Raw genomic sequence first — 19897 nt, 5'->3', positions numbered from 1 at the left:
ATATATTTTGTTCTCAAACTCTACTGGTATTTACAGGCACATTTAACTTTTAAAACTCCTTGGATTCAATATAGTCTTGCACATTCCTGCAGCCATGCACCAAACTGAGAAATGAATGGGAGGTGGAGTTCAGGGAGAGGAAAATAATCAACAATATGTCATCCTCAGATCCTAATAAAACATATTGATCTGGCTAGCTCCATGCAGCATTGAAAGCTGCTAAAAGAATTGTATCCCAAAACTGGTAACCATTATTTTGAATTTCAATCAGCATCACTGACATAAAAAAGTCAATACAATAATTATTAAATTTATTTATTAAAAACATATATAATGACAAACACTTTTAATCATTTAAAGTGCAAAACATATGCACACAAAATTGATAATTCGTGGATGTTTATGTTTCAGATGTGGAATATCACTGACAAAGCTCCTGACACCATGGAAAGTGAGGTGAAAGTTGGTGTGACTGAGAATCCTGTAGAAAAAAAAGAAGATGAAAGCTCTGGTCTTATCTGAAGAAAAGTCTGTTTACAAGAATGAAAAAGTCAGAATTTGATGAACAAGACTGCTTGATTTCTAAACAAATATTTCTTTATAATCTAAAATAACTCTTGATTTGGTAAAAAAATAAAACACAGATATGTTCCGTTGAATAGGTTCCAACTGACACTCCTAAACATGCATTGTAATTACTTTATCTGTTTCCTAAAGTCTCGAGCCTAACATTTCATATTTTGAACAGTATGATAGTTATGCATAAATCCTACATGTACAGTATGAAACTTTTCTAATTATTTTTGCAAAAAAAAAACTGTTTTAAAAAATGAAAAATTCCATGACAATGCTACTAATTTAAACACATACTAAAGCATTCAGCAATATCTTCAACATACAATCCAACTTTCCGTCTCATCAATGTGGCTAGAAACTGATCTATATGCTCCAATGACATCAGACATTTAGGTCGGGCCCTTTAACCAGGGGTAGCAGAAGTACCTCTCCAGTACACCATCTTTTCACACTTATGCACCAGGTAGCTCTACTGCAGATATAAATTCAACAAGATATGTTTCAGAAACATGTATGTTCCACATGGTGCAAAATTGACCAGGGTTATATATCATTTATGTACTTCATGTTCTTCAGATAGTGTAGAAGATGAATGTCACTTTTTACTTCATTGTTCCTCATATTCAAATCTTAGAGTAAACCTTTTTACCAGTATCGGATTTAACCCCACTGTGATCAATATGTCAGATTTAGACAAAACAAAATTTCTATTATTAAATTTTGCAAGACAAATTGCAAATTTCCTGTTCTCCGCATACACCTACAGACAGTATATCATATACCATAATAGTAAAAGTCATGCGTAATACATGTACCACTGTATTTATTATTTAATGGGTTTTTTTTCTGTTAACAGTGACATATTGGGCCGGTTGTTTAAATTTCTATTATTCTTTTTAATGTATTTTTCAATTCTGTAATGTATAAAACACATGTCACTACAATAAATCATTTACTTACTTATTAATTGTAGTGACAAAACAATTTGAGATATTGAGCAGACAATGTCTTCCTACATCCAGAGTGGAATGACATTTGACCATCTGACCTCAAAATTAATAGAGTTATCAACTCTCTAAGATGTACCTGTTCACAAAGTTTGATGTTTGCCAAGCCAAGGATTCTTGAGATATTGAGCAGATAAGACTTGGTCTACAGACCGATAGATTGACAGACAGACCGACAAATGAAAAACAATATGCCACATCTTTTTCTTTTCGAAAGGTAATATTTGTATGTAGATGTAAATGGACATAATATAACATTTTAAAATAATCACATTTTATTACAAATAAATACAAAAGTCATACATGGATATGATAATAATTAATTTCTAAATATATTTCTTCAAAGAATGTAGGTAATTGACTAAAACAATATACAATTTCACCTGATTTTGGGGTAGTTTATACATAGTAAAAGTTGTAGACATAAAACATTCAGAACAACTGGATCCTGCATGTACATGTGTATTCTATTTGCATATTGTATTTATTAAACTCTTATACTGATATTGATTACCATTTCATATACGTATTCACATAACATTATCATTATCCATTGTCTCTGAAACTGGCACTGTCCTTAGATGTGTGAAGCAATTGAATTCGGTTATGTATTATTGTATATTTCATTTTGTTCATTCAAATCTTGTTTCGGTCAGTATTTCACATATAATTATGATGTGTGCAGTGCAGAAATGTGAAATCTTTTTTTTTTTTTTTTTTTTTTTTTTTTTTTTGAAATGTGAAATCTGATAGAATTAGTAGTTCTGAATAATTGTTATTTATTTATATTGTTATAACTAATTGCTACTTAAACTGTACATGCCTCTCAAGGGCCCTTGATTGGTGAATAAACATATATATATATGTAGATAAAATATGTGTGTTGCATAATGAAAAATCAAGTAATAAGTCAATAATTTAAATTCCTTCACCTTAAATTCTAAATTAATCACTTACTTGAATTACTGTCTTATGATAAACAAAAGTACATAATCATTAAATTATAATCAGATGCTAATTTGAATCATGACATTCCTGAAATACATGCATATGTACATGTATTATTCATCAAATGAAATATTTTTTATAAATTGACTAGTTTCTTTAATGCTATACTTTTTACCTTTTTGAATATTCCTTCTGGTTGCTTGGTTCTGCATTCTGCATCAACAGATATATTCTTATAAGAACATGGTGGGAAAACAATTCTCATTCTAGGGATCTGACATCACTGTGCCAAACCCAGAACACACATAGATATATAGGAATGTTCATTCAGCATGGGTACAAATCCATCCAGATTCAGTGCCTCAACCAATTTCAACGTTTATGTGCATCTTTAGGAAATCTTAAAATTAAATATGTATACAAAGTTAAAATCTGCTATACATTTATACATACAGACATTCGCTCAACTCATGTAAACAGACTTTCACAGTGTATCTTAGCCACTGTTTATATGATAAAAAATATGAAGCAACCTCCCCTGCGTAGAATTTATCATATGTAAAGATCTGTACTTATGTGGCAACTATAAACATTTCGTCTGAGATTGATTTTACAAAGTGAAATTGATTTAGCGATCATTTAACCATGCAGCCCTCCTTCATGTGGCTACATTTCTGATATGAATTTCGAATGAAAATGAAGCAAATATCCTTCAATTCACCTTAAAAAAACTTCTCCCCTTCTCTTTTCCTCTCGCATCGTCTCGATTAGAACACCTGTACACACTGCAACAACGTACTATTGCAAGATCTATGAGTTGATCAAAACGAAAGCAGCGTTTTCCGTAAAATGAAATTTGCCTTGCGGAAGTATTTATGCGCATGCGTTGACAGCAGCTCCGCAGTTACCGTGAAGGACTCTATATACACCGTTCTGTTTACACTATAGTCATAACAACAAAAATGGCATCCGGTCTGTAAGATAGGCTTAAATTTATCCGGATTTTTATTATTATGATGATTTTAATAAATGTCAAAGTGTTTAAACAAATAACTATATGAGCATATATTATTTGAAAATATATTTACTACTCAAATGATTCTTGTTTCCTCTTCAACCGCCACGATCAACGCAAATTGCGTCACGATGGCGAATTTGTTAGCATCTTTCAACTGATATTTTAACCCCTCTTCCATCGTCGCCCGGTATGAAACTAAGAAGAATTGTAAGTTATTTCATAAATTTTTAATCCATATAAAAATTATTCCGGGCGACGAGGGAAGAGGTGTTCAATTTCACAAGTTTATCAATACAAAAACCATGAAAACACCACAAATAGCCTGAAAGCCCTTACTTTACTTGATTATATACTACGCATGCGCGTAGATGAGTTGATTTCCATATGCTTTTGAGAGTTACTATAAGTTACTCTTTTAGGAATTTGACAGGAATATATCTGCAACGTAAAATAATTTTCTTCCATAAACGCCGGGCAGAATTTGGCCAAAACCGTACCTACTCTTTTGTAGTCATGGCTCACAACTTCGAAATTCAGTATAGGCAAGGGAAACGCCATGGAAATGCTGACAGTTTTATCAAGGTGTCCGAAGCCTGAGGATTTCAATTTCCCAGATATTAATAATATGAGGGTCCTCCCTTATATAAAGTCCTCCATTTACCGACTTTTCGCACTTAAGAAGAAGTAGACGATATTTGACGGTTGATTATATAACCGATAAATGGTCTTTTATAGTTCACCATGACGACGCGATAAATGACTTGACAGAGTTCTTTCTAAATGGTAATAATAATAATAATAAATTCTTTTATTTAGACATGATAGCACAATTGGTACAAATGACTAGTTTACATTGTGGTCCTGTATAAAACATATTCACTGACAGATAAATGAGAGAATAGAAAAATAGATAACATAATATGAATTATACGTCATGTATACATAAAATATACACACGATATCACTGGGGGAAAACTAAACATATACATCGTATATATATATCACTTATTTGAGAAATAATGCTGCAAATAGGCTGATTTAAAAGATGTAATAGAACCACAGCTTCTGACAGACTCGGGCAACTGATTCCATAAAATTGTGGAGGATACCTTAAAAGACCGTTTATAATACATGTATAGTAGGCGTTTAATCATCATCTTAAATCGAGCTTTTTGCCGAAAGTTGCCAGCAATGCAGCTGGTAAAAAAGAAAACCAAGGTGGTGGTGTGAAATACCTTGTGAATAGTTTGATAACAGGAAGACAATTTCTTTATTATATATACTTTATTAAAACGTCGGAAGCCTGTGAATAGTTTTGTACAGGAAGACCGCCGCGGTGTTCTAGAGGTATAGCAGCTTTCGCCCCGCATGCGGAAGGTCGGGATTCAAATCGCGGCCGCAACAGACTTAAGTCGTTAAAACAGGTAGTGACAGTTCCATCGCCAAACGCTTGGCATCAGGTCTGAATGTCACGGGTCCTCGGAGATGATTCTTAAAAACGGATGTCCCGTGTCACAGTAGGTGTGGCACGCTTTTAAAGAACCCTCACTGCTCAATGGTCTTAAGCGCCGGGCATACATGTATAGGCCTAAATTTGAAGCCCTTCACGGGTATTGGGTCTGTAAGTCTCGTTGGTTTTCACTTTCGATTTTACTGCTTCCGGGTACAACAACGTGTAGAATATATACAGTCGTAACAGAGAGTCGGCGCTAATATGTAATTTGGTGTATTGTTAAGTTTTTCTTCGTTATTGATTTCAACAGTTATTAACATCTTTTACTACATAATTCCCTTCTGCCTGAAAAGGGGAAGGGGCACTAATTTATTGTATCAATATAGAAAAAATAACCTTGCTAGGGAAAGGGTTGACAGGACACCCTTGATTCTACTTGCCTTTATATAGGGTCCTGCATGATTAAATTTTGTATTGTGTTTCAAGAGAACTGGCATATATCTTATTGTATAATTATGTAAAAGTGACACATGGCCTTGATAAGAATGATTGTAACACTCATATTCTGTGCTTATTTCAGAAACTACAACTTTGTTGTGTAGTGAGCCACTTTAAGTCAATAAAAACAGCAATTTATGGTATATTACTTTTTTTTCATAGACACAAAGTTATGAAACCTGCTGAAGCAGAAGCATCTGCTTCAAACGTACATGTAGGAACCGAAGTTGATACTGCTACCAATATAACTGTACCAGACAACAATGAAGTGCATCTACATGATCACGAGTATACAGCATCAAACCCTCAACATTTAAAAAGGTACAGTGTACGATACAAGTATTGTCAATACCAGATACTAGTACATCAAACCAGGAAGTTACAACTGTTGTTAAGTTTAGTGTCAGGTGTTTTTTCTGTATTTTCTTCATTCTCATTTCAGTGTTATCTAAATTTATATGAACACCAAATACTATAATGGTATTGTTTTTGTTCTTAAAGCTTCCCTTGAAGACTAGGATGTTGTAAACTTGCAGTGAGAAATATACCTGCTTAATTAAAGGAAACCATCCATGACAATTGGGAACATCATAACTGAAAGACCCTGGAAAGGTATGTTTTAGCGGTTCTTTAAGGAAAAATGAACAATGCACTTTCTATACACTGACTAGTTATCAATTTCAAAATATTCAATTACCTAGTAATTTTTGGGGGGTATAAATGTTGCTGTATACACCATTTTCTGTGGATATTTTTCATATCTTCATGAAATTTTGTTTGAAGGATTCATGAACACTGTTGGGAGTGTCCATTCAACTGAAATATCAAAGTCAGAAGAATTGAAGATTGCAATGGATGCAACAGAAGTGACCTAATATGACCAAATTGATATGAATAGCAAGTCTTTTGCTTACAGTAATTACAAGAGTCGCCACAAAGAAAAGACTTAAATGTGTATTACACCTAATGCAGCTCATTTCCAATCTGTATGCTGGATACAAATCTGATTTGGCAATTGTGAACCATTGTGGCATTTTAGAGAAGTTGCAAGTTGGTGATATATTCCTGGTGGACAAAGGATTTTGTATATTTGACAAACTTCCAAATGACATGACACTTAATATCACATTCTTTCTTACAAATAAATCCCATTTCTCAAAAGAGGATGCACAACTTTGCTATAAAATTTCCAGATGTAAAACTTATACGGTACCAATTTTGATGCACCAGATGCGCATTTCGACAAATAATGTCTCTTCAGTGATGCAGAATCCATGTTGGATGGGAAAATGAGAGAATAATTTTTTTTGAAAATTCCTTAGCCATATTCTATCATACTATAGATATTGATCTGACAAAATATTTCAGTTTTGTGCGGCCCATGTGATTTTGAAGGTTCCCCTTTTGAAGGAGATTGCAGATAAATCCTACAAACCTATTAGATTAATTGCATGAATATATATACCTTAAATCTGCACATACATGCCACATTGAATTTTTAAAGTTAAAAGTAATGAATACCATGCATGCAATATAATTTTTCTACATGTTTATATAAATACCTTTTGGAACGTCTCCATCAGAATGAAATATTCTCGAGAGGGACGTTAAACAATATACAATCAAACATAAAGCCTTTTGTTCTCATTCTGAAGGTTTTCAAATATGCATTATTAAAAAAGAAGTAAAATCCATTGTTTTTAGTAAATGCATGTAATTTAATGATTTTTGTAAAGCTGGACACTGTATCTATACATATTTTGGTTCATCTAAAATAAGAAAAACTCTGTCTATAATGTTTATTCATTAAATATACATGTAATTACATAACATTGATAGATGCACCACTGATATCATAATAAAGTATGTACATGTGGTTATGTGTGTGTGTTTTAGACTGCAAATATACCTCATTATTATAATTAAACTCTATCACGCTTAAACATTTGTTGACAATAATACATCTTTGTCAATGTGAATTATTTGAGTGTCACTAGAAATCCACGCTAGCAAATCACAGCATTGGATGTCTTTCAGGTGTTGTTGTCCTTGAACCTGATGCCAATATTCATATTTTGTTTTGAGGTGCAGCGAACCATCCCTTGCATCACATTCTAAAATGGCAAATGTCATTACATGTATTGATAAAATATACATGATTTACAAGTGCTCTGATTAGTGGTGAAAGTATTATACTGCAATATGCATACTTATTTTGACATAGATGTACTGCAGTATTCAAAACTTGATGCAAGTAAAGTTTATAAAGAACATTAGCAGTTCAATATCACAATGAAGCCTAAGTAGTATTTGTATTTCATTCATAAAATGTTACTTTAAAGTTATAATAAACTTGGATACATCCATAATGATATATATGAATACATATATGTACAGCTAATGTACATGTATTAGGTACACATACACATAATTGTTCAATCTATAATGCTGACTTACTAAGAGGGAAATCCCAACATTTGCACAGGCCTCTTTAATTGTCATTGTTCGAGCTGAAAATGGGCACTTGGCCTCAATTAAGAATTTCAGGGGTTGCTGAAAATGGCCTGTTGCCCTGCGGAATGAGGATTCATGCAGTTAATTCCTCCATTGTTGTTGTGACCTTTGACTGTGCCGACTTTGGATGTTTTATCCAACTACTGGCGTATTTTACATTGAACAGTTTTATTTGCCTTCTTATATCTGAAAATGTCCAATATATCTACATGTAAAAATTTAATCTTCACAGTTCGAACCCATCCATTACCTACTTTGGGTATAGATAAGATAAGATAAGTTTATTTCAATTTTGGGCCCAGAGGGCATAACAACAAGACAGCTTATAAAGAAGGAAATTTCTAAAAAGCAAGAAAGTTTACAACATATAAACTTATAATTATTATAATCATAATAGATATAGATCCAAACATGTATTGACATTATTTTTATCTTTCAATTGTGTACCTGGCTTTGAATATTTGCTGCCATATGAAGATCGGCACTTATACTGCCCCATTATGGGCATACTGGCATCAGACATCCACATTAATGATGACTGCACAATGCACAACACCTTTATCCTCAGATTCAAGGCATATCTATAAAATAATTCTAAAATATTAAACAATCTTAACCCATCTGTGATGTAACTGATATAGATAGACACATTTAATGCGCTTTGTTTATTGAATATGTATACAACTGTACACTGCAGGTACGTACATGTAGTATCGTTGTTCACCCCCACCCCACCCCCTTTCCGATCTCCCCAGTACGTTCTTATAAACACAAAGCAAGTTTTTATGCATAATCCGTTTTTATTTTCATGTATTAATATATTTTCAATTGGAATGATTTGAGAATATGAAAACGTATTGTACATCTCTCTAGCTCATAGATTACGCTTTTACCAACCTGCTCTTTATCTGCAAGACGTACCCTCGTCGATGTTTGTACACTGGCGGTTATTACACGTAATTCGTCAAACACGAAGCAAAGAATCCTCGACGACTCCACTAATGGTTCAATCCCCATGTTTACCTCGTTAAAACCTCCTCATAATCGATTGACAACGCTATATCTATGTATACCACTCTCTACACTGTGCAATCTGAGATGTTGATGTACCCGGAAGTTAATAATCTCGCTAAATCTCGGCAATCACATGACGAGACTTACAGACCCTATTGGTGATGTCTCCATATGAGTGAAAAATTCTTGAGAGGGACGTTAAACGTTCGCAGTTCACTATTCGCAATTCAATAGTGAACTGCATTCTAGAACGCAGTTCGCAATTCAAATTTCTATATGCATAAAATAACACCACACTGGAGTTATAAGGATGGGGTGCCAGTTACCAACCCCAAACACTGTTAAGAAATGGTGATGGTAATCTCTCTAGTTACGTAGATCCGCCCCTCCAATTTTTATGCGTAACACATTACACTTAGTGAATAAACATCAGTTTCAGAATCATCGAAGACCCCTACCCCAGGGACTGAAATTTTTGTGGGAGGGTATTAGTAGTCCTATCCCACCACTATGAAGAAATGGTGATGTTACTCTCTCTAGTTACGGAGATCCGCCTCTCCAATTTCTATGCATAATGCATTACACTAAGTGAATAAAGATCGGATTTGGAATCATCGAAGACTCCTATCCAGGGGATCGAAATTTTGGGAGAAAGGTTTTAGTGGTCCTCTCCCACCACTATGAAGAAATTGTGATGGTACTCTTTCTAGTTACGGAGATCCGCGCCTCCAAGTTTTATGCATAACGCATTACAGTAATGTAAAACTTATACGGTACCAATTTTGATGCACCAGATGCGCATTTCGACAAAAAATGTCTCTTCAGTGATGCTCAACCGAAATGTTTGAATTTGGAAATAGCTTTGAACTTTTAGAGCTAAATATAGCCAAAACAGCGTGCCAAAAAAAGTGGAGAAAATTCGTCCAAGGATAAGAGCTATGCATGAGGGAGAAAATCCTTAATTTTGAAATGAATTTCTAAATTTTATAACAGCAATTAAATATACATCCGTATTTTCAAGCTAGTAACGAAGTACTTAGCAACTGGGCTGTAGAGACCCTCGGGGACTAACAGTCCACCAGCAGAGGCCTCGACCCAGGGGTCATAACGTAAAACTTATACGGTACCAATTTTGATGCACCAGATGCGCATTTCGACAAAAAATGTCTCTTCAGTGATGCTCAACTGAAATGTTTGAAATTCGAAATAACTATGAAGTTTTAGAGCTAAATTTAGCCAAAACAGTGTGCAAGTGAATAAACATCGGGTTCGGAATTATTGAACACCGCTACCCCAGGGACTGAAATATTGGCGGAAGGGTATTAGTGGTCCTTTGTCACCACTGTGAAGAAAAAGTGATGTTACTTTCTCTAGTTACGGAGATCCGCCACTCCAATTTTTATGCATAATGCATTACACAAAGTGAATAAATACCTGGTTCGGAATCATCGAAGACCCCTACCACGGGGACTGAAATTTTGGCAGAAGGGTATCGGTGGTCATTTACCACCACTATGCAAAAATGGTGATGTTACTATCTCTAATTACAAAGATCTACCTCTCCAATTTTTATGCATAACGCATTACAGTAAGTGAATAAACATCGGGTTTGGAATCATCGAAGACCCTACCCCAGGGACTGAAATTTTGGGGGGAAGGGTATTAGTGGTCCTCTCCACCACTACAAAGAAATGGTGATGTTACTCTCTTTAGTTTTTGAGATCCGCTCCTCCGACATTTCTAAATAACGTTTTACACTAAGTGAATAAACATCAGGTTCGGAATCATCGAAGACCCCTACCTCGGTGAATGACATTGTTGTGGTAGGGTATTAGTGGTCCTCTCCCACCACTATGAAGAAATGGTGATGGTACCCTTTCTAGTTACGGAGATCCGCCCCTCCAATTTTTATGCATAATGCATTACACAAAGTGAATAAACATCGGGTTCGGAATCATCGAAGACCCCTACCCTGGTGACTGAAATTTTGGTTGAAGGGTATTAATGGTCCTTTACCACTACTATGAAAAAAAAGTGATGGTACTCTCTTTAGTTACGGAGATCCGCCCCTTCAATTTTTATGGATAGTGCATTACACTAAATGAATAAACATCGGGTTCGGAATCATCGAACACCCCTACCCCGGGAACTGAAATTTCGGGGGAAGGGTATTAGTGGTCCTCTCCCACCAATAAAAAGAAATGGTGATGTTACTCTGTTTAGTTTTGGAGATCCGCTCCTCGAACATTTTTAAATAGCGCTTTACACTTAGTGAATAAACATCAGGTTCGGAATCATCGAAGACCCCTACCCCGCGGACTGAAATTGTTGTGGTAGGGTATTAGTGGTCCTATTCCACCACTGTGAAAAAATGGTGATGTTACTCTCTCTAGATACGGAGATCCGCCCCTCCAATTTTTATGCATTATGCATTACACAAAGTGAATAAACATCGGGTTCAGAATCATCGAAGACCCCTACCCTGGTGACAGAAATTTTGGCGGAAGGCTATTAGTGGTCCTTTACCAATACTATGAAGAAATTGTGATGGTGCTCTCTTAAGTTACGGAGATCCGCCCCTCCAATTTTTATGCATAGTGCATTACACTAAATGAATAAACATCGGGTTCGGAATCATCGAAGACCCTTACCCCGGGGACTGAAATTTCGGGGGAAGGGTATTAGTGGTCCTCTCCCACCAATAAAAAGAAATGGTGATGTTACTCTGTTTAGTTTTGGAGATCCGCTCCTCCGACATTTTTAAATAACGCATTTCACTTAGTGAATAAACATCGGGTTCGGAATTATGAAAGACCATACCCCGGAGACTGAAATTCTAGGGGTAGGGTATCAGTGGTCCTCTCCCACCACTATGAAGAAATGGTGATGTTACTCTCTCAAGTTACGGAGATCCGCCCCTCCAATTTTTATGCATAATGCTTTACACTAAGTGAATAAACATCGGGTTCGGAATCATTGAAGACCCTTATCCCGGGGACTGAAATTTTTGTGGTAGGGTATTAGTGGTCCTCTCCCACCACTATGAAGAAATGGTGATGTTACTTTCTCTAGTTATGGAAATCCGCCCCTCCAATTTTTATACATAATGCATTACACTTAGTGAATAAAGCTCAGGTTCGGAATTATCGAAGACCCCTACCCAGGGGATTCAAATTTTAAGAGAAGGTTGTTAGTGGTCCTCTCCCACCACTATGAAGAAATAGTGATGGTACTCCTTCTAGTTACGGAGATCCGCGTCTCCTAGTTTTATGCATAAAGCATTACAGTAAGTGAATAAACATCGGGTTCGGAATCATCGACGACCCCTACCCCGGGGACTAAAATTCTGGCGGAACGGTATTAGTGGTCCTTTCTCCACCACTGTTAAGAAATGGTGATGGTACTCTCTCTAGTTACGGTGATCCGCCCATCCAACATTTATGCATAATGCTTTACACTAAGTGAATAACCATCGAGTTCGGAATCATCGAAGACCCCTACCCCGGAGACTGAAATTTTGGGGGACGGGTATTAGTGGTCCCTTTCCACCACTATGAAGAAATATTAATGTTATTCTCTTTAGTTATGGAGATGCGCTCTTCCAACATTTATATATAACGCATTACACTTAGTGAATAAACATCGGGCTGGGAATTATCGAAAACCCTTACCCCGGGAACTGAAATTTTGGGGCTAGGGTATTAGTGGTCCTTTCCGACCACTATGAAGAAATGGTGATGTAACTTTCTCGGGTTACGAAGATCCGACCGTCCTATTTTTATGCATAACGCATATGGTGATGTTACTCTCTTTAGTTATGGAGATCCGGTCCTCCGACATTTTTAAATAGTGAATAAACATCGGGTTCCGAATAATCGAAGACCCTTACCGCTGGGACTGAAATTTTGGCGAAAGGTATTAGTGGTCCTTTCCCACCACTGTTAAGAAATGGTGATGGTACTATTTCTAGTTACGGAGATCAGCCTTTCCAAGATTTATGCATAATGCATTATAGTAAGTGAATAAACATCGGGTTCGGAATTATCGAAACCCCTACCCCGGGGACTGAAATTTTGGCGGAAGGGTATTAGGGGTCGTCTCTCACCACTGTGAAGAAATAGAGATGTTACTCACTCTAGTTACGGAGCATCGCCCCTCCAATTTTTATGCATAATGCTTTACACAAAGGGAATAAACATCGGGTTCGGAATCATCGAAGACCCCTACTCCGGGGACTGAAATTTTGGCGGAAGGGTATTAGTGGTCCTGTACCACCACTATGAAGAATTGGTGATGCTGCTCTCTTTAGTTACGGAGATCCGCTCCTCCAATTTTTATGCATAATGCATTACACTAAGTGAATAATCATCGGGTTCGGAATCATCGAAGACCCCTATCCCGGGGACTGAATTTTTTTTTGAAGGGTATTAGTTGTCCTCTTCCACCACTGTGAAGAAATGGTGATGTTATTCTCTCTACTGACGGAGATCCGCCCCTCCAATTTTTATGCAGAATACATTACACTAAGTGAATAAACATCGGTTTCGGAATCATCGAGGATTCCTACCCCGGGGAGTGAAATTTTGGTGGAAGGCATTATTGGTCCTTTCCGACCACTATGAAGAAATGGTGATGTAACTTTCTCGGGTTACGAAGATCCGACCGTCCTATTTTTATGCATAACGCATATGGTGATGTTACTCTCTTTAGTTATGGAAATCCGGTCCTCCGACATTTTTAAATAGTGAATAAACATCGGGTTCCGAATAATCGAAGACCCTTACCGCTGGAACTGAAATTTTGGCGAAGGGTATTAGTGGTCCTTTCCCACCACTGTTAAGAAATGGTGATGGTACTATCTCTAGTTACGGAGATCAGCCTTTCCAAGATTTATGCATAATGCATTATAGTAAGTGAATAAACATCGGGTTCGGAATTATCGAAACCCCTACCCCGGGGACTGAAATTTTGGCGGAAGGGTATTAGGGGTCGTCTCTCACCACTGTGAAGAAATAGTGATGTTACTCACTCTAGTTACGGAGCATCGCCCCTCCAATTTTTATGCATAATGCTTTACACAAAGGGAATAAACATCGGGTTCGGAATCATCGAAGACCCCTACTCCGGGGACTGAAATTTTGGCGGAAGGGTATTAGTGGTCCTGTACCACCACTATGAAGAATTGGTGATGCTGCTCTCTTTAGTTACGGAGATCCGCTCCTCCAATTTTTATGCATAATGCATTACACTAAGTGAATAATCATCGGGTTCGGAATCATCGAAGACCCCTACCACGGGGACTGAAATTTTGGCGAAAGAGTATAAGTTGTCCTCTCCCACCACTATGCAAAAATGGTGATTTTACTCTCTCTAATTACAAAGATACGCCTCTTCAATTTTTATGCATAACGCATTGCAGTAAATGAATAAACATCGGCTTCAAAATCATCGAAGACCCCTACCCCAGAGACTGAAATTTTCGGGGGAAGGGTATTAGTGGTCCTCTCCCACCACTACAAAGAAATAGTGATGTTACTCTCTTTAGTTTTGGAGGTCCGCTCCTCCAACATTTTTAAATAACGCATTTCACTTAGTGAATAAACATCGGGTTCGGAGTTATTAAAGACCCCTCCCCCAGGGACTGAAATTCTGGAGGAAGGCTATTAGTGTTCCTCTCTCGCCACTGTGAAGAAATAGTGATGTTACTCTCTCTAGTGACGGAGATCCGCCCCTCCAATTGTTATGCATAATGCATTACACAAAGTGAATAAACATCGAGTTCGGAATCATCGAAGACCCCTACCCTCATTCTCTCACCAGAGGGCGCGCTACGCAAGCTTCACTTTCACCTCTGTTATCGTCTGATAAATAGTTCGGCTAACCACATGATCTCGCACGGACAAAATAGCGTCTTTGACTCCAGGAGATAGACACGTTTCTGTTCTTTGTGTAATGTCAGATTTTCATCATTATAATCTCGCTAGTTTTTCTAATGTACTTTTATGTAGAGTCCATAGTTACGAAGGGAAAGTGAAATTAATACATTTGACAAGACAAAATAGTTCCATAAATATGGAGGTTACACTAACGTAATACAGCGTTTCGATACCTACCAATGTGTTTTTAACTCATAAATTTATGTCTTATTTATGAAAATGATGCAGATTTATTTATTTTCAAAGACGCTCTGTTTTACAAAATTCTTGTAAATCAGACTGTTGTGGAGCGTAGCGTAACGCCCTCTGCTGAGAGATTGCCCTACCCTGGGGACTGAAATTTTGGTTGAAGGGTATTAGTGGTCCTTTACCACTACTATGAAGAAATGGTGATGGTACTCTCTTTAGTTACGGAGATCCGCCCCTCCAGTTTTTATGCATAGTGAATTACACTAAATGAATAAACATTGGGTTCCGTATCATCGAAGACCCTACCACGGGGACTGAAATTTCGGGGGAAGGGTATTGGTGGTCCTCTCCCACCAATAAAAAGAAATGATGTTACTCTGTTTAGTTTTGGAAATCCGCTCCTCCGACATTTTTAAATAACGCATTTCACTTAGTGAATAAACATCGGGTTCGGAATCATCGAAGACCCCTACCCCGGGGACTGAAATTTGGGGGGAAGGGTATTAGTGGTCCTCTCCCACCACTATGAAGAAATAGTGATGTTACTCTCTTTAGTTTTGGAGATGCGCTCCTCCGACATTTATAAATAACGCATTACACTTAGTGAATAAACATCAGGTTCGGAATTATTGAAGACCCCTACCCCGGGAACTGAAATTTTGTTGGAAGGGTATTAGTGGTCCTCTCCCACCACTATCAAGAAATGGTGTTGTTACTCTCTCTAGTTACGGAGATCCGCCCTTCCAATTTGTATGCATAATGCTTTACACTAAGTGAATAAACATCGGGTTCGGAATCATCGAAGACCCTTACCCCGGGGACTGAAATTTTTGTGGAAGGGTATTAGTGGTCCTCTCCCGTCACTGTAATGCATTACGCATAAAAATTGGAGGGGCGGATCTCCGTAACTAGAGAGAGTAACATCACTATTTCGTCACAGTGGTGGGAGAGGACCACTAACACCCTTCTCCCAAAATTTCAGGTATTGCACCGTTAATTGTCCAATCAAAATGAATTTAGTCAATTGTAGTTCCATATATTTAAAGAAATATTTTTTTCCTTGCGCGATATTTCTCATTTCCTCTTCTTTTTTCTTAATTTTTCTACCCCTGATTAGGAAATTTTGTGTAATTTTTAGAAATAACCAAGTGTATACAAAGCAATTATTTGCTGTTGGTAGCTGAGGCTACATCCTGAGGGGCACTCCGGCTGTTTACACACATGTGAAAAACACTTGAATTTGAGGGTAGTCTTGTTTGCGGATAATTTAATTTCGAAAATTCCGCGCAGGGTGTTGTTTTTCTGGTGTCAGCAGACGAGATAGGTAACATAGAATGTGTCTGACTGCGTTATTCGGCATCAATTTTGTAAACTGATTTTTAATGATTTTTTCCCCTCTATAGTAATATATAGTCTAAATAATTACCGGTGTGATATCTGAATTCAGTCCTCTGGGTAGGGATCTTCGATGATTTCGAACCCGATGTTTATTCACTAAGTGTAATGCGTTATTTAGAAATGTCGGAGGAGCGGATCTCCATAACTAAAGAGAGTAACATCACCATTTCTTCATAGTGGTGGGAAAGGACCACTAATACCCTTCCCCCAAAATTTCAGTCCCCGGGGTAGGGATCTTCGATGATTCCAAACCCGATGTTTATCCACTTAGTGTAATGCATTATGCATACAAATTGGAGGGGCGGATCTCCGTAACTAGAGAGAGTAACATCACCATTTCTTCATAGTGGTGGGAGAGGACTACTAATACTCTACCACAAAAATTTCAGTCCCCGGGATAGGGGTCTTCGATGATTCCGAAACCGATGTTTATTCACTAAGTGTAATGCGTTATGCATAAAAATTGGAGGGGCGGATCTACGTAACTAGAGAGATTACCATCACCAATTTTTCACAGTGTTTTGGGTGGGTAACTGGCACCCCATCCCTATAATTCCAGTGTGGTGGTTCTTTTTATGCATATAGAAATTTGATTTGCGAACAGCGTTCTGGTATGCAGTTCACTATTGAATTGCGAATTGTGAACTGCGAACTGTGTTCCAAAATCTGAAAGTCGTTAAGGAGGTATACTATATAACCATAATAGCCGACTTCCTTTTCAAAAATTAATGAAATTATAAATATCAGCAATAGTTGTATTTTCCTTTTCGCTTGAATTGCCTAGTGGAGTAGCTCAATCGGTTAGCGCGTTGACTGCTAATCTGTCTATTCGAGGGCTCAGGTTCACCAAGGGTATTAATTTTCTTTTCAGATAACTTTCTACTAAAACTGCATTTTTTGACTAAATAAAGTAAATTTGAAAGTTTTCAATTTCAAAATATTGGTGTACATATCCTCCATATTTTTATCCATATCAAAGTTCTCTGGTGTAGTATTCCTCCTTAACTTTATGGGATCAAGTAGTATTGAAAGACGACGTTCTGTACAAGTCCTGAACGACAACATTAAAAGAGATACTTACGAGCAGCTTATAGTTCCCAAAGTCCTCAAGAAAGAAATTCTGAATATGTTTCATTGTTGGCCATTATCAAGGCGTCTAAGTAAAAAAGAAAATTAAGTTCAGACAAACTAGAAACTTACTGGTTCGAGCTGAAAGAGGAAGTTAGAATATTCATTAACACTTGTGAAAATTGCTCTATGCGTATATGAACAAACCTCTTGTCTCAAAACCAAAGGATCTACTTGGAAATTTGTTGTTTGGAGCACCTTGGGAGTGCCTTGCCACATACTTCATCGGTCTATTCCCTATCACAAAGAAAGGAAATAGTTACATATTCGTTGGTATGAATTATGTTACTAAGTGGGTAGAAGCATATTCTGTACCTCACCAAACTGTTGTTGTCACTTCTAAAGTTTTACTACATGAAGTTATAACTAGATATGGTTGTCCTTTGATTCTACATTCAGACTAAAGTCGCAATTATGAATCAAATATATCTAAATGATTATGTTCTCTTCTGTACATATTAAGGAGGGAAACACGACAGCTAGGAATCCAAAGTGCAATATGGAATTTTCTTGACCATTTCTCTAATACTTTGTGGTTTACAAATAGACAACATATTTCAATCAACATCATATGCATTGTACATAGACAAGACACTAAAGGGGTCCCCAGCATAGATCCTTTGGGTACCCCAGCATTTTTGCTTGTACTTCGAAGAGACAGACCCTACAACATACGTCTACATACAGCTGTACACCAGTTACACGCTTCTTGCACGACCTGCCTTATACACGGGGCAAAACGTTTCTTATATGAAACGATAGGCTTTCTACACGTTTCTTACACTGTTTATACGAAAACATCCACAAGAACTGTACAATTCACGCTGTTTACACGAGATGTATCACACGCTGTGGTCTTATTCTGGTTCATAAACAGTCGGTCTACCCGTCTAGTACGTCTGATGAGACGACACATGTGACTGTCGTCACGTGGTGTTCAATAAAAGAGTAAGCTTATTAAATTTCAACCAAAACCTTTTAAAAATTACACACAGACTTAACTTCAAAGACGAGCATAACTGGGATATCGCCATTTCGGCATATAAAACCACTAAACCTGCCAAACAATTGATTCTAATTTCATTGATATGCATGCCAATTACTATCTATATTTGTTTATTGATTTTAATTTCATTGATATCCATGCTAATTACTATATATATTTGTTTATTGATTTTAATTTCATTGATATGCATGTTAGTTAATATCTATGTTTGGCTATTGATTTTAATTTTATTGATATGCATGCTAATTACTATCTATATTTGTTTATTGATTTTAATTTCATTGATATGCATGCTAATTACTATCTATATTTGTTTATTGATTTTAATTTTATTGATATGTATGCTAATTACTATCTATATTTGTTTATTGATTTTAATTTTATTGATATGCATGCTAATTACTCTCTATATTTGTTTATTGATTTTAATTTCATTGATATGCATGCTAATTACTCTCTATATGTGCTTATTGATTTTAATTTCATTGATATCCATGCTAATTACTCTCTATATGTGTTTATTGATTTTAATTTCATTGATATGCATGGTAATTACTCTCTATCTTTGTTTATTGATTTTAATTTCATTGATATGCATGGTAATTACTCTCTATCTTTGTTTATTGATTTTAATTTCATTGATATGCATGGTAATTACTCTCTATATGTGTTTATTGATTTTAATTTCATTGATATCCATGCTAATTACTCTCTATATGTGTTTATTGATTTTAATTTCATTGATATGTATGCTAATTACTCTCTATATGTGTTTATTGATTTTAATTTCATTGATATGCATGCTAATTACTCTCTATATGTGTTTATTGATTCTGTGGTGGATGTGATTTTTCCATACTTAATTTTTACACATAGTTTCCTCAAGTCATAGTCAGATGAATCAGTTTATAAAGACAATTTCTCACTCTAGAAACGACACTTGCTACAAACGTGTTTTTTTTTCAAAATCTTAAATTTGATTTGTTTGTTTTTTATCAATAAATGAATACAATTTACCGTATGGAATGACATTTATCTCCATGATTTCTAAATCAAATTGAAAACAGTGGGAAATTTTATATAAGGAGGGATAATATATTTTAACTTCTCAACATCATATAAAATTATATATGCATTACCACAGGAATCGGTAATTTTGTCTGTAATAATATGTGTCTATACCATACCACCCCTTAATATTTTTATTAGGGG

The 19897-nt window shown here is 36.3% G+C and overlaps 3 long non-coding RNA genes across 4 annotated transcripts; 1 reads left to right on the top strand and 2 right to left on the bottom strand.

Moving 5' to 3' along the window:
- Positions 1-301: 301 nt before the first annotated feature.
- LOC130053377 (uncharacterized) lies at positions 302-5666 on the bottom strand. Its single transcript, XR_008801944.1, has 4 exons — positions 3253-5666; positions 2707-2931; positions 871-1048; positions 302-481 (listed from the first exon to the last, which is right to left on the bottom strand). It is a non-coding gene; the product is annotated as an uncharacterized LOC130053377 (long non-coding RNA).
- Positions 5667-6655, top strand: LOC125664693 (uncharacterized). Its single transcript, XR_008801947.1, has 3 exons — positions 5667-5821; positions 6002-6112; positions 6284-6655. It is a non-coding gene; the product is annotated as an uncharacterized LOC125664693 (long non-coding RNA).
- Positions 6656-7285: 630 nt separating this feature from the next.
- On the bottom strand, positions 7286-17775 carry LOC125669905 (uncharacterized). 2 transcript variants are annotated; one of them, XR_008801946.1, is made up of 4 exons: positions 17633-17775; positions 8462-8595; positions 7958-8200; positions 7286-7614 (listed from the first exon to the last, which is right to left on the bottom strand). It is a non-coding gene; the product is annotated as an uncharacterized LOC125669905 (long non-coding RNA). The 2 variants fall into 2 exon arrangements; XR_008801945.1 differs by lacking the exon at positions 17633-17775 and adding an exon at positions 8912-13915.
- Between the last annotated feature and the right edge of the window lie 2122 nt (positions 17776-19897).

This window comes from Ostrea edulis, chromosome 3 (genome assembly GCF_947568905.1).
Source record: "Ostrea edulis chromosome 3, xbOstEdul1.1, whole genome shotgun sequence".
In the NCBI taxonomy this organism is placed as follows: domain Eukaryota; kingdom Metazoa; phylum Mollusca; class Bivalvia; order Ostreida; family Ostreidae; genus Ostrea; species Ostrea edulis.
The sequence above is the reverse complement of the archived record's forward strand: the minus strand, read 5'-3'. Positions and strand labels throughout refer to the sequence as shown.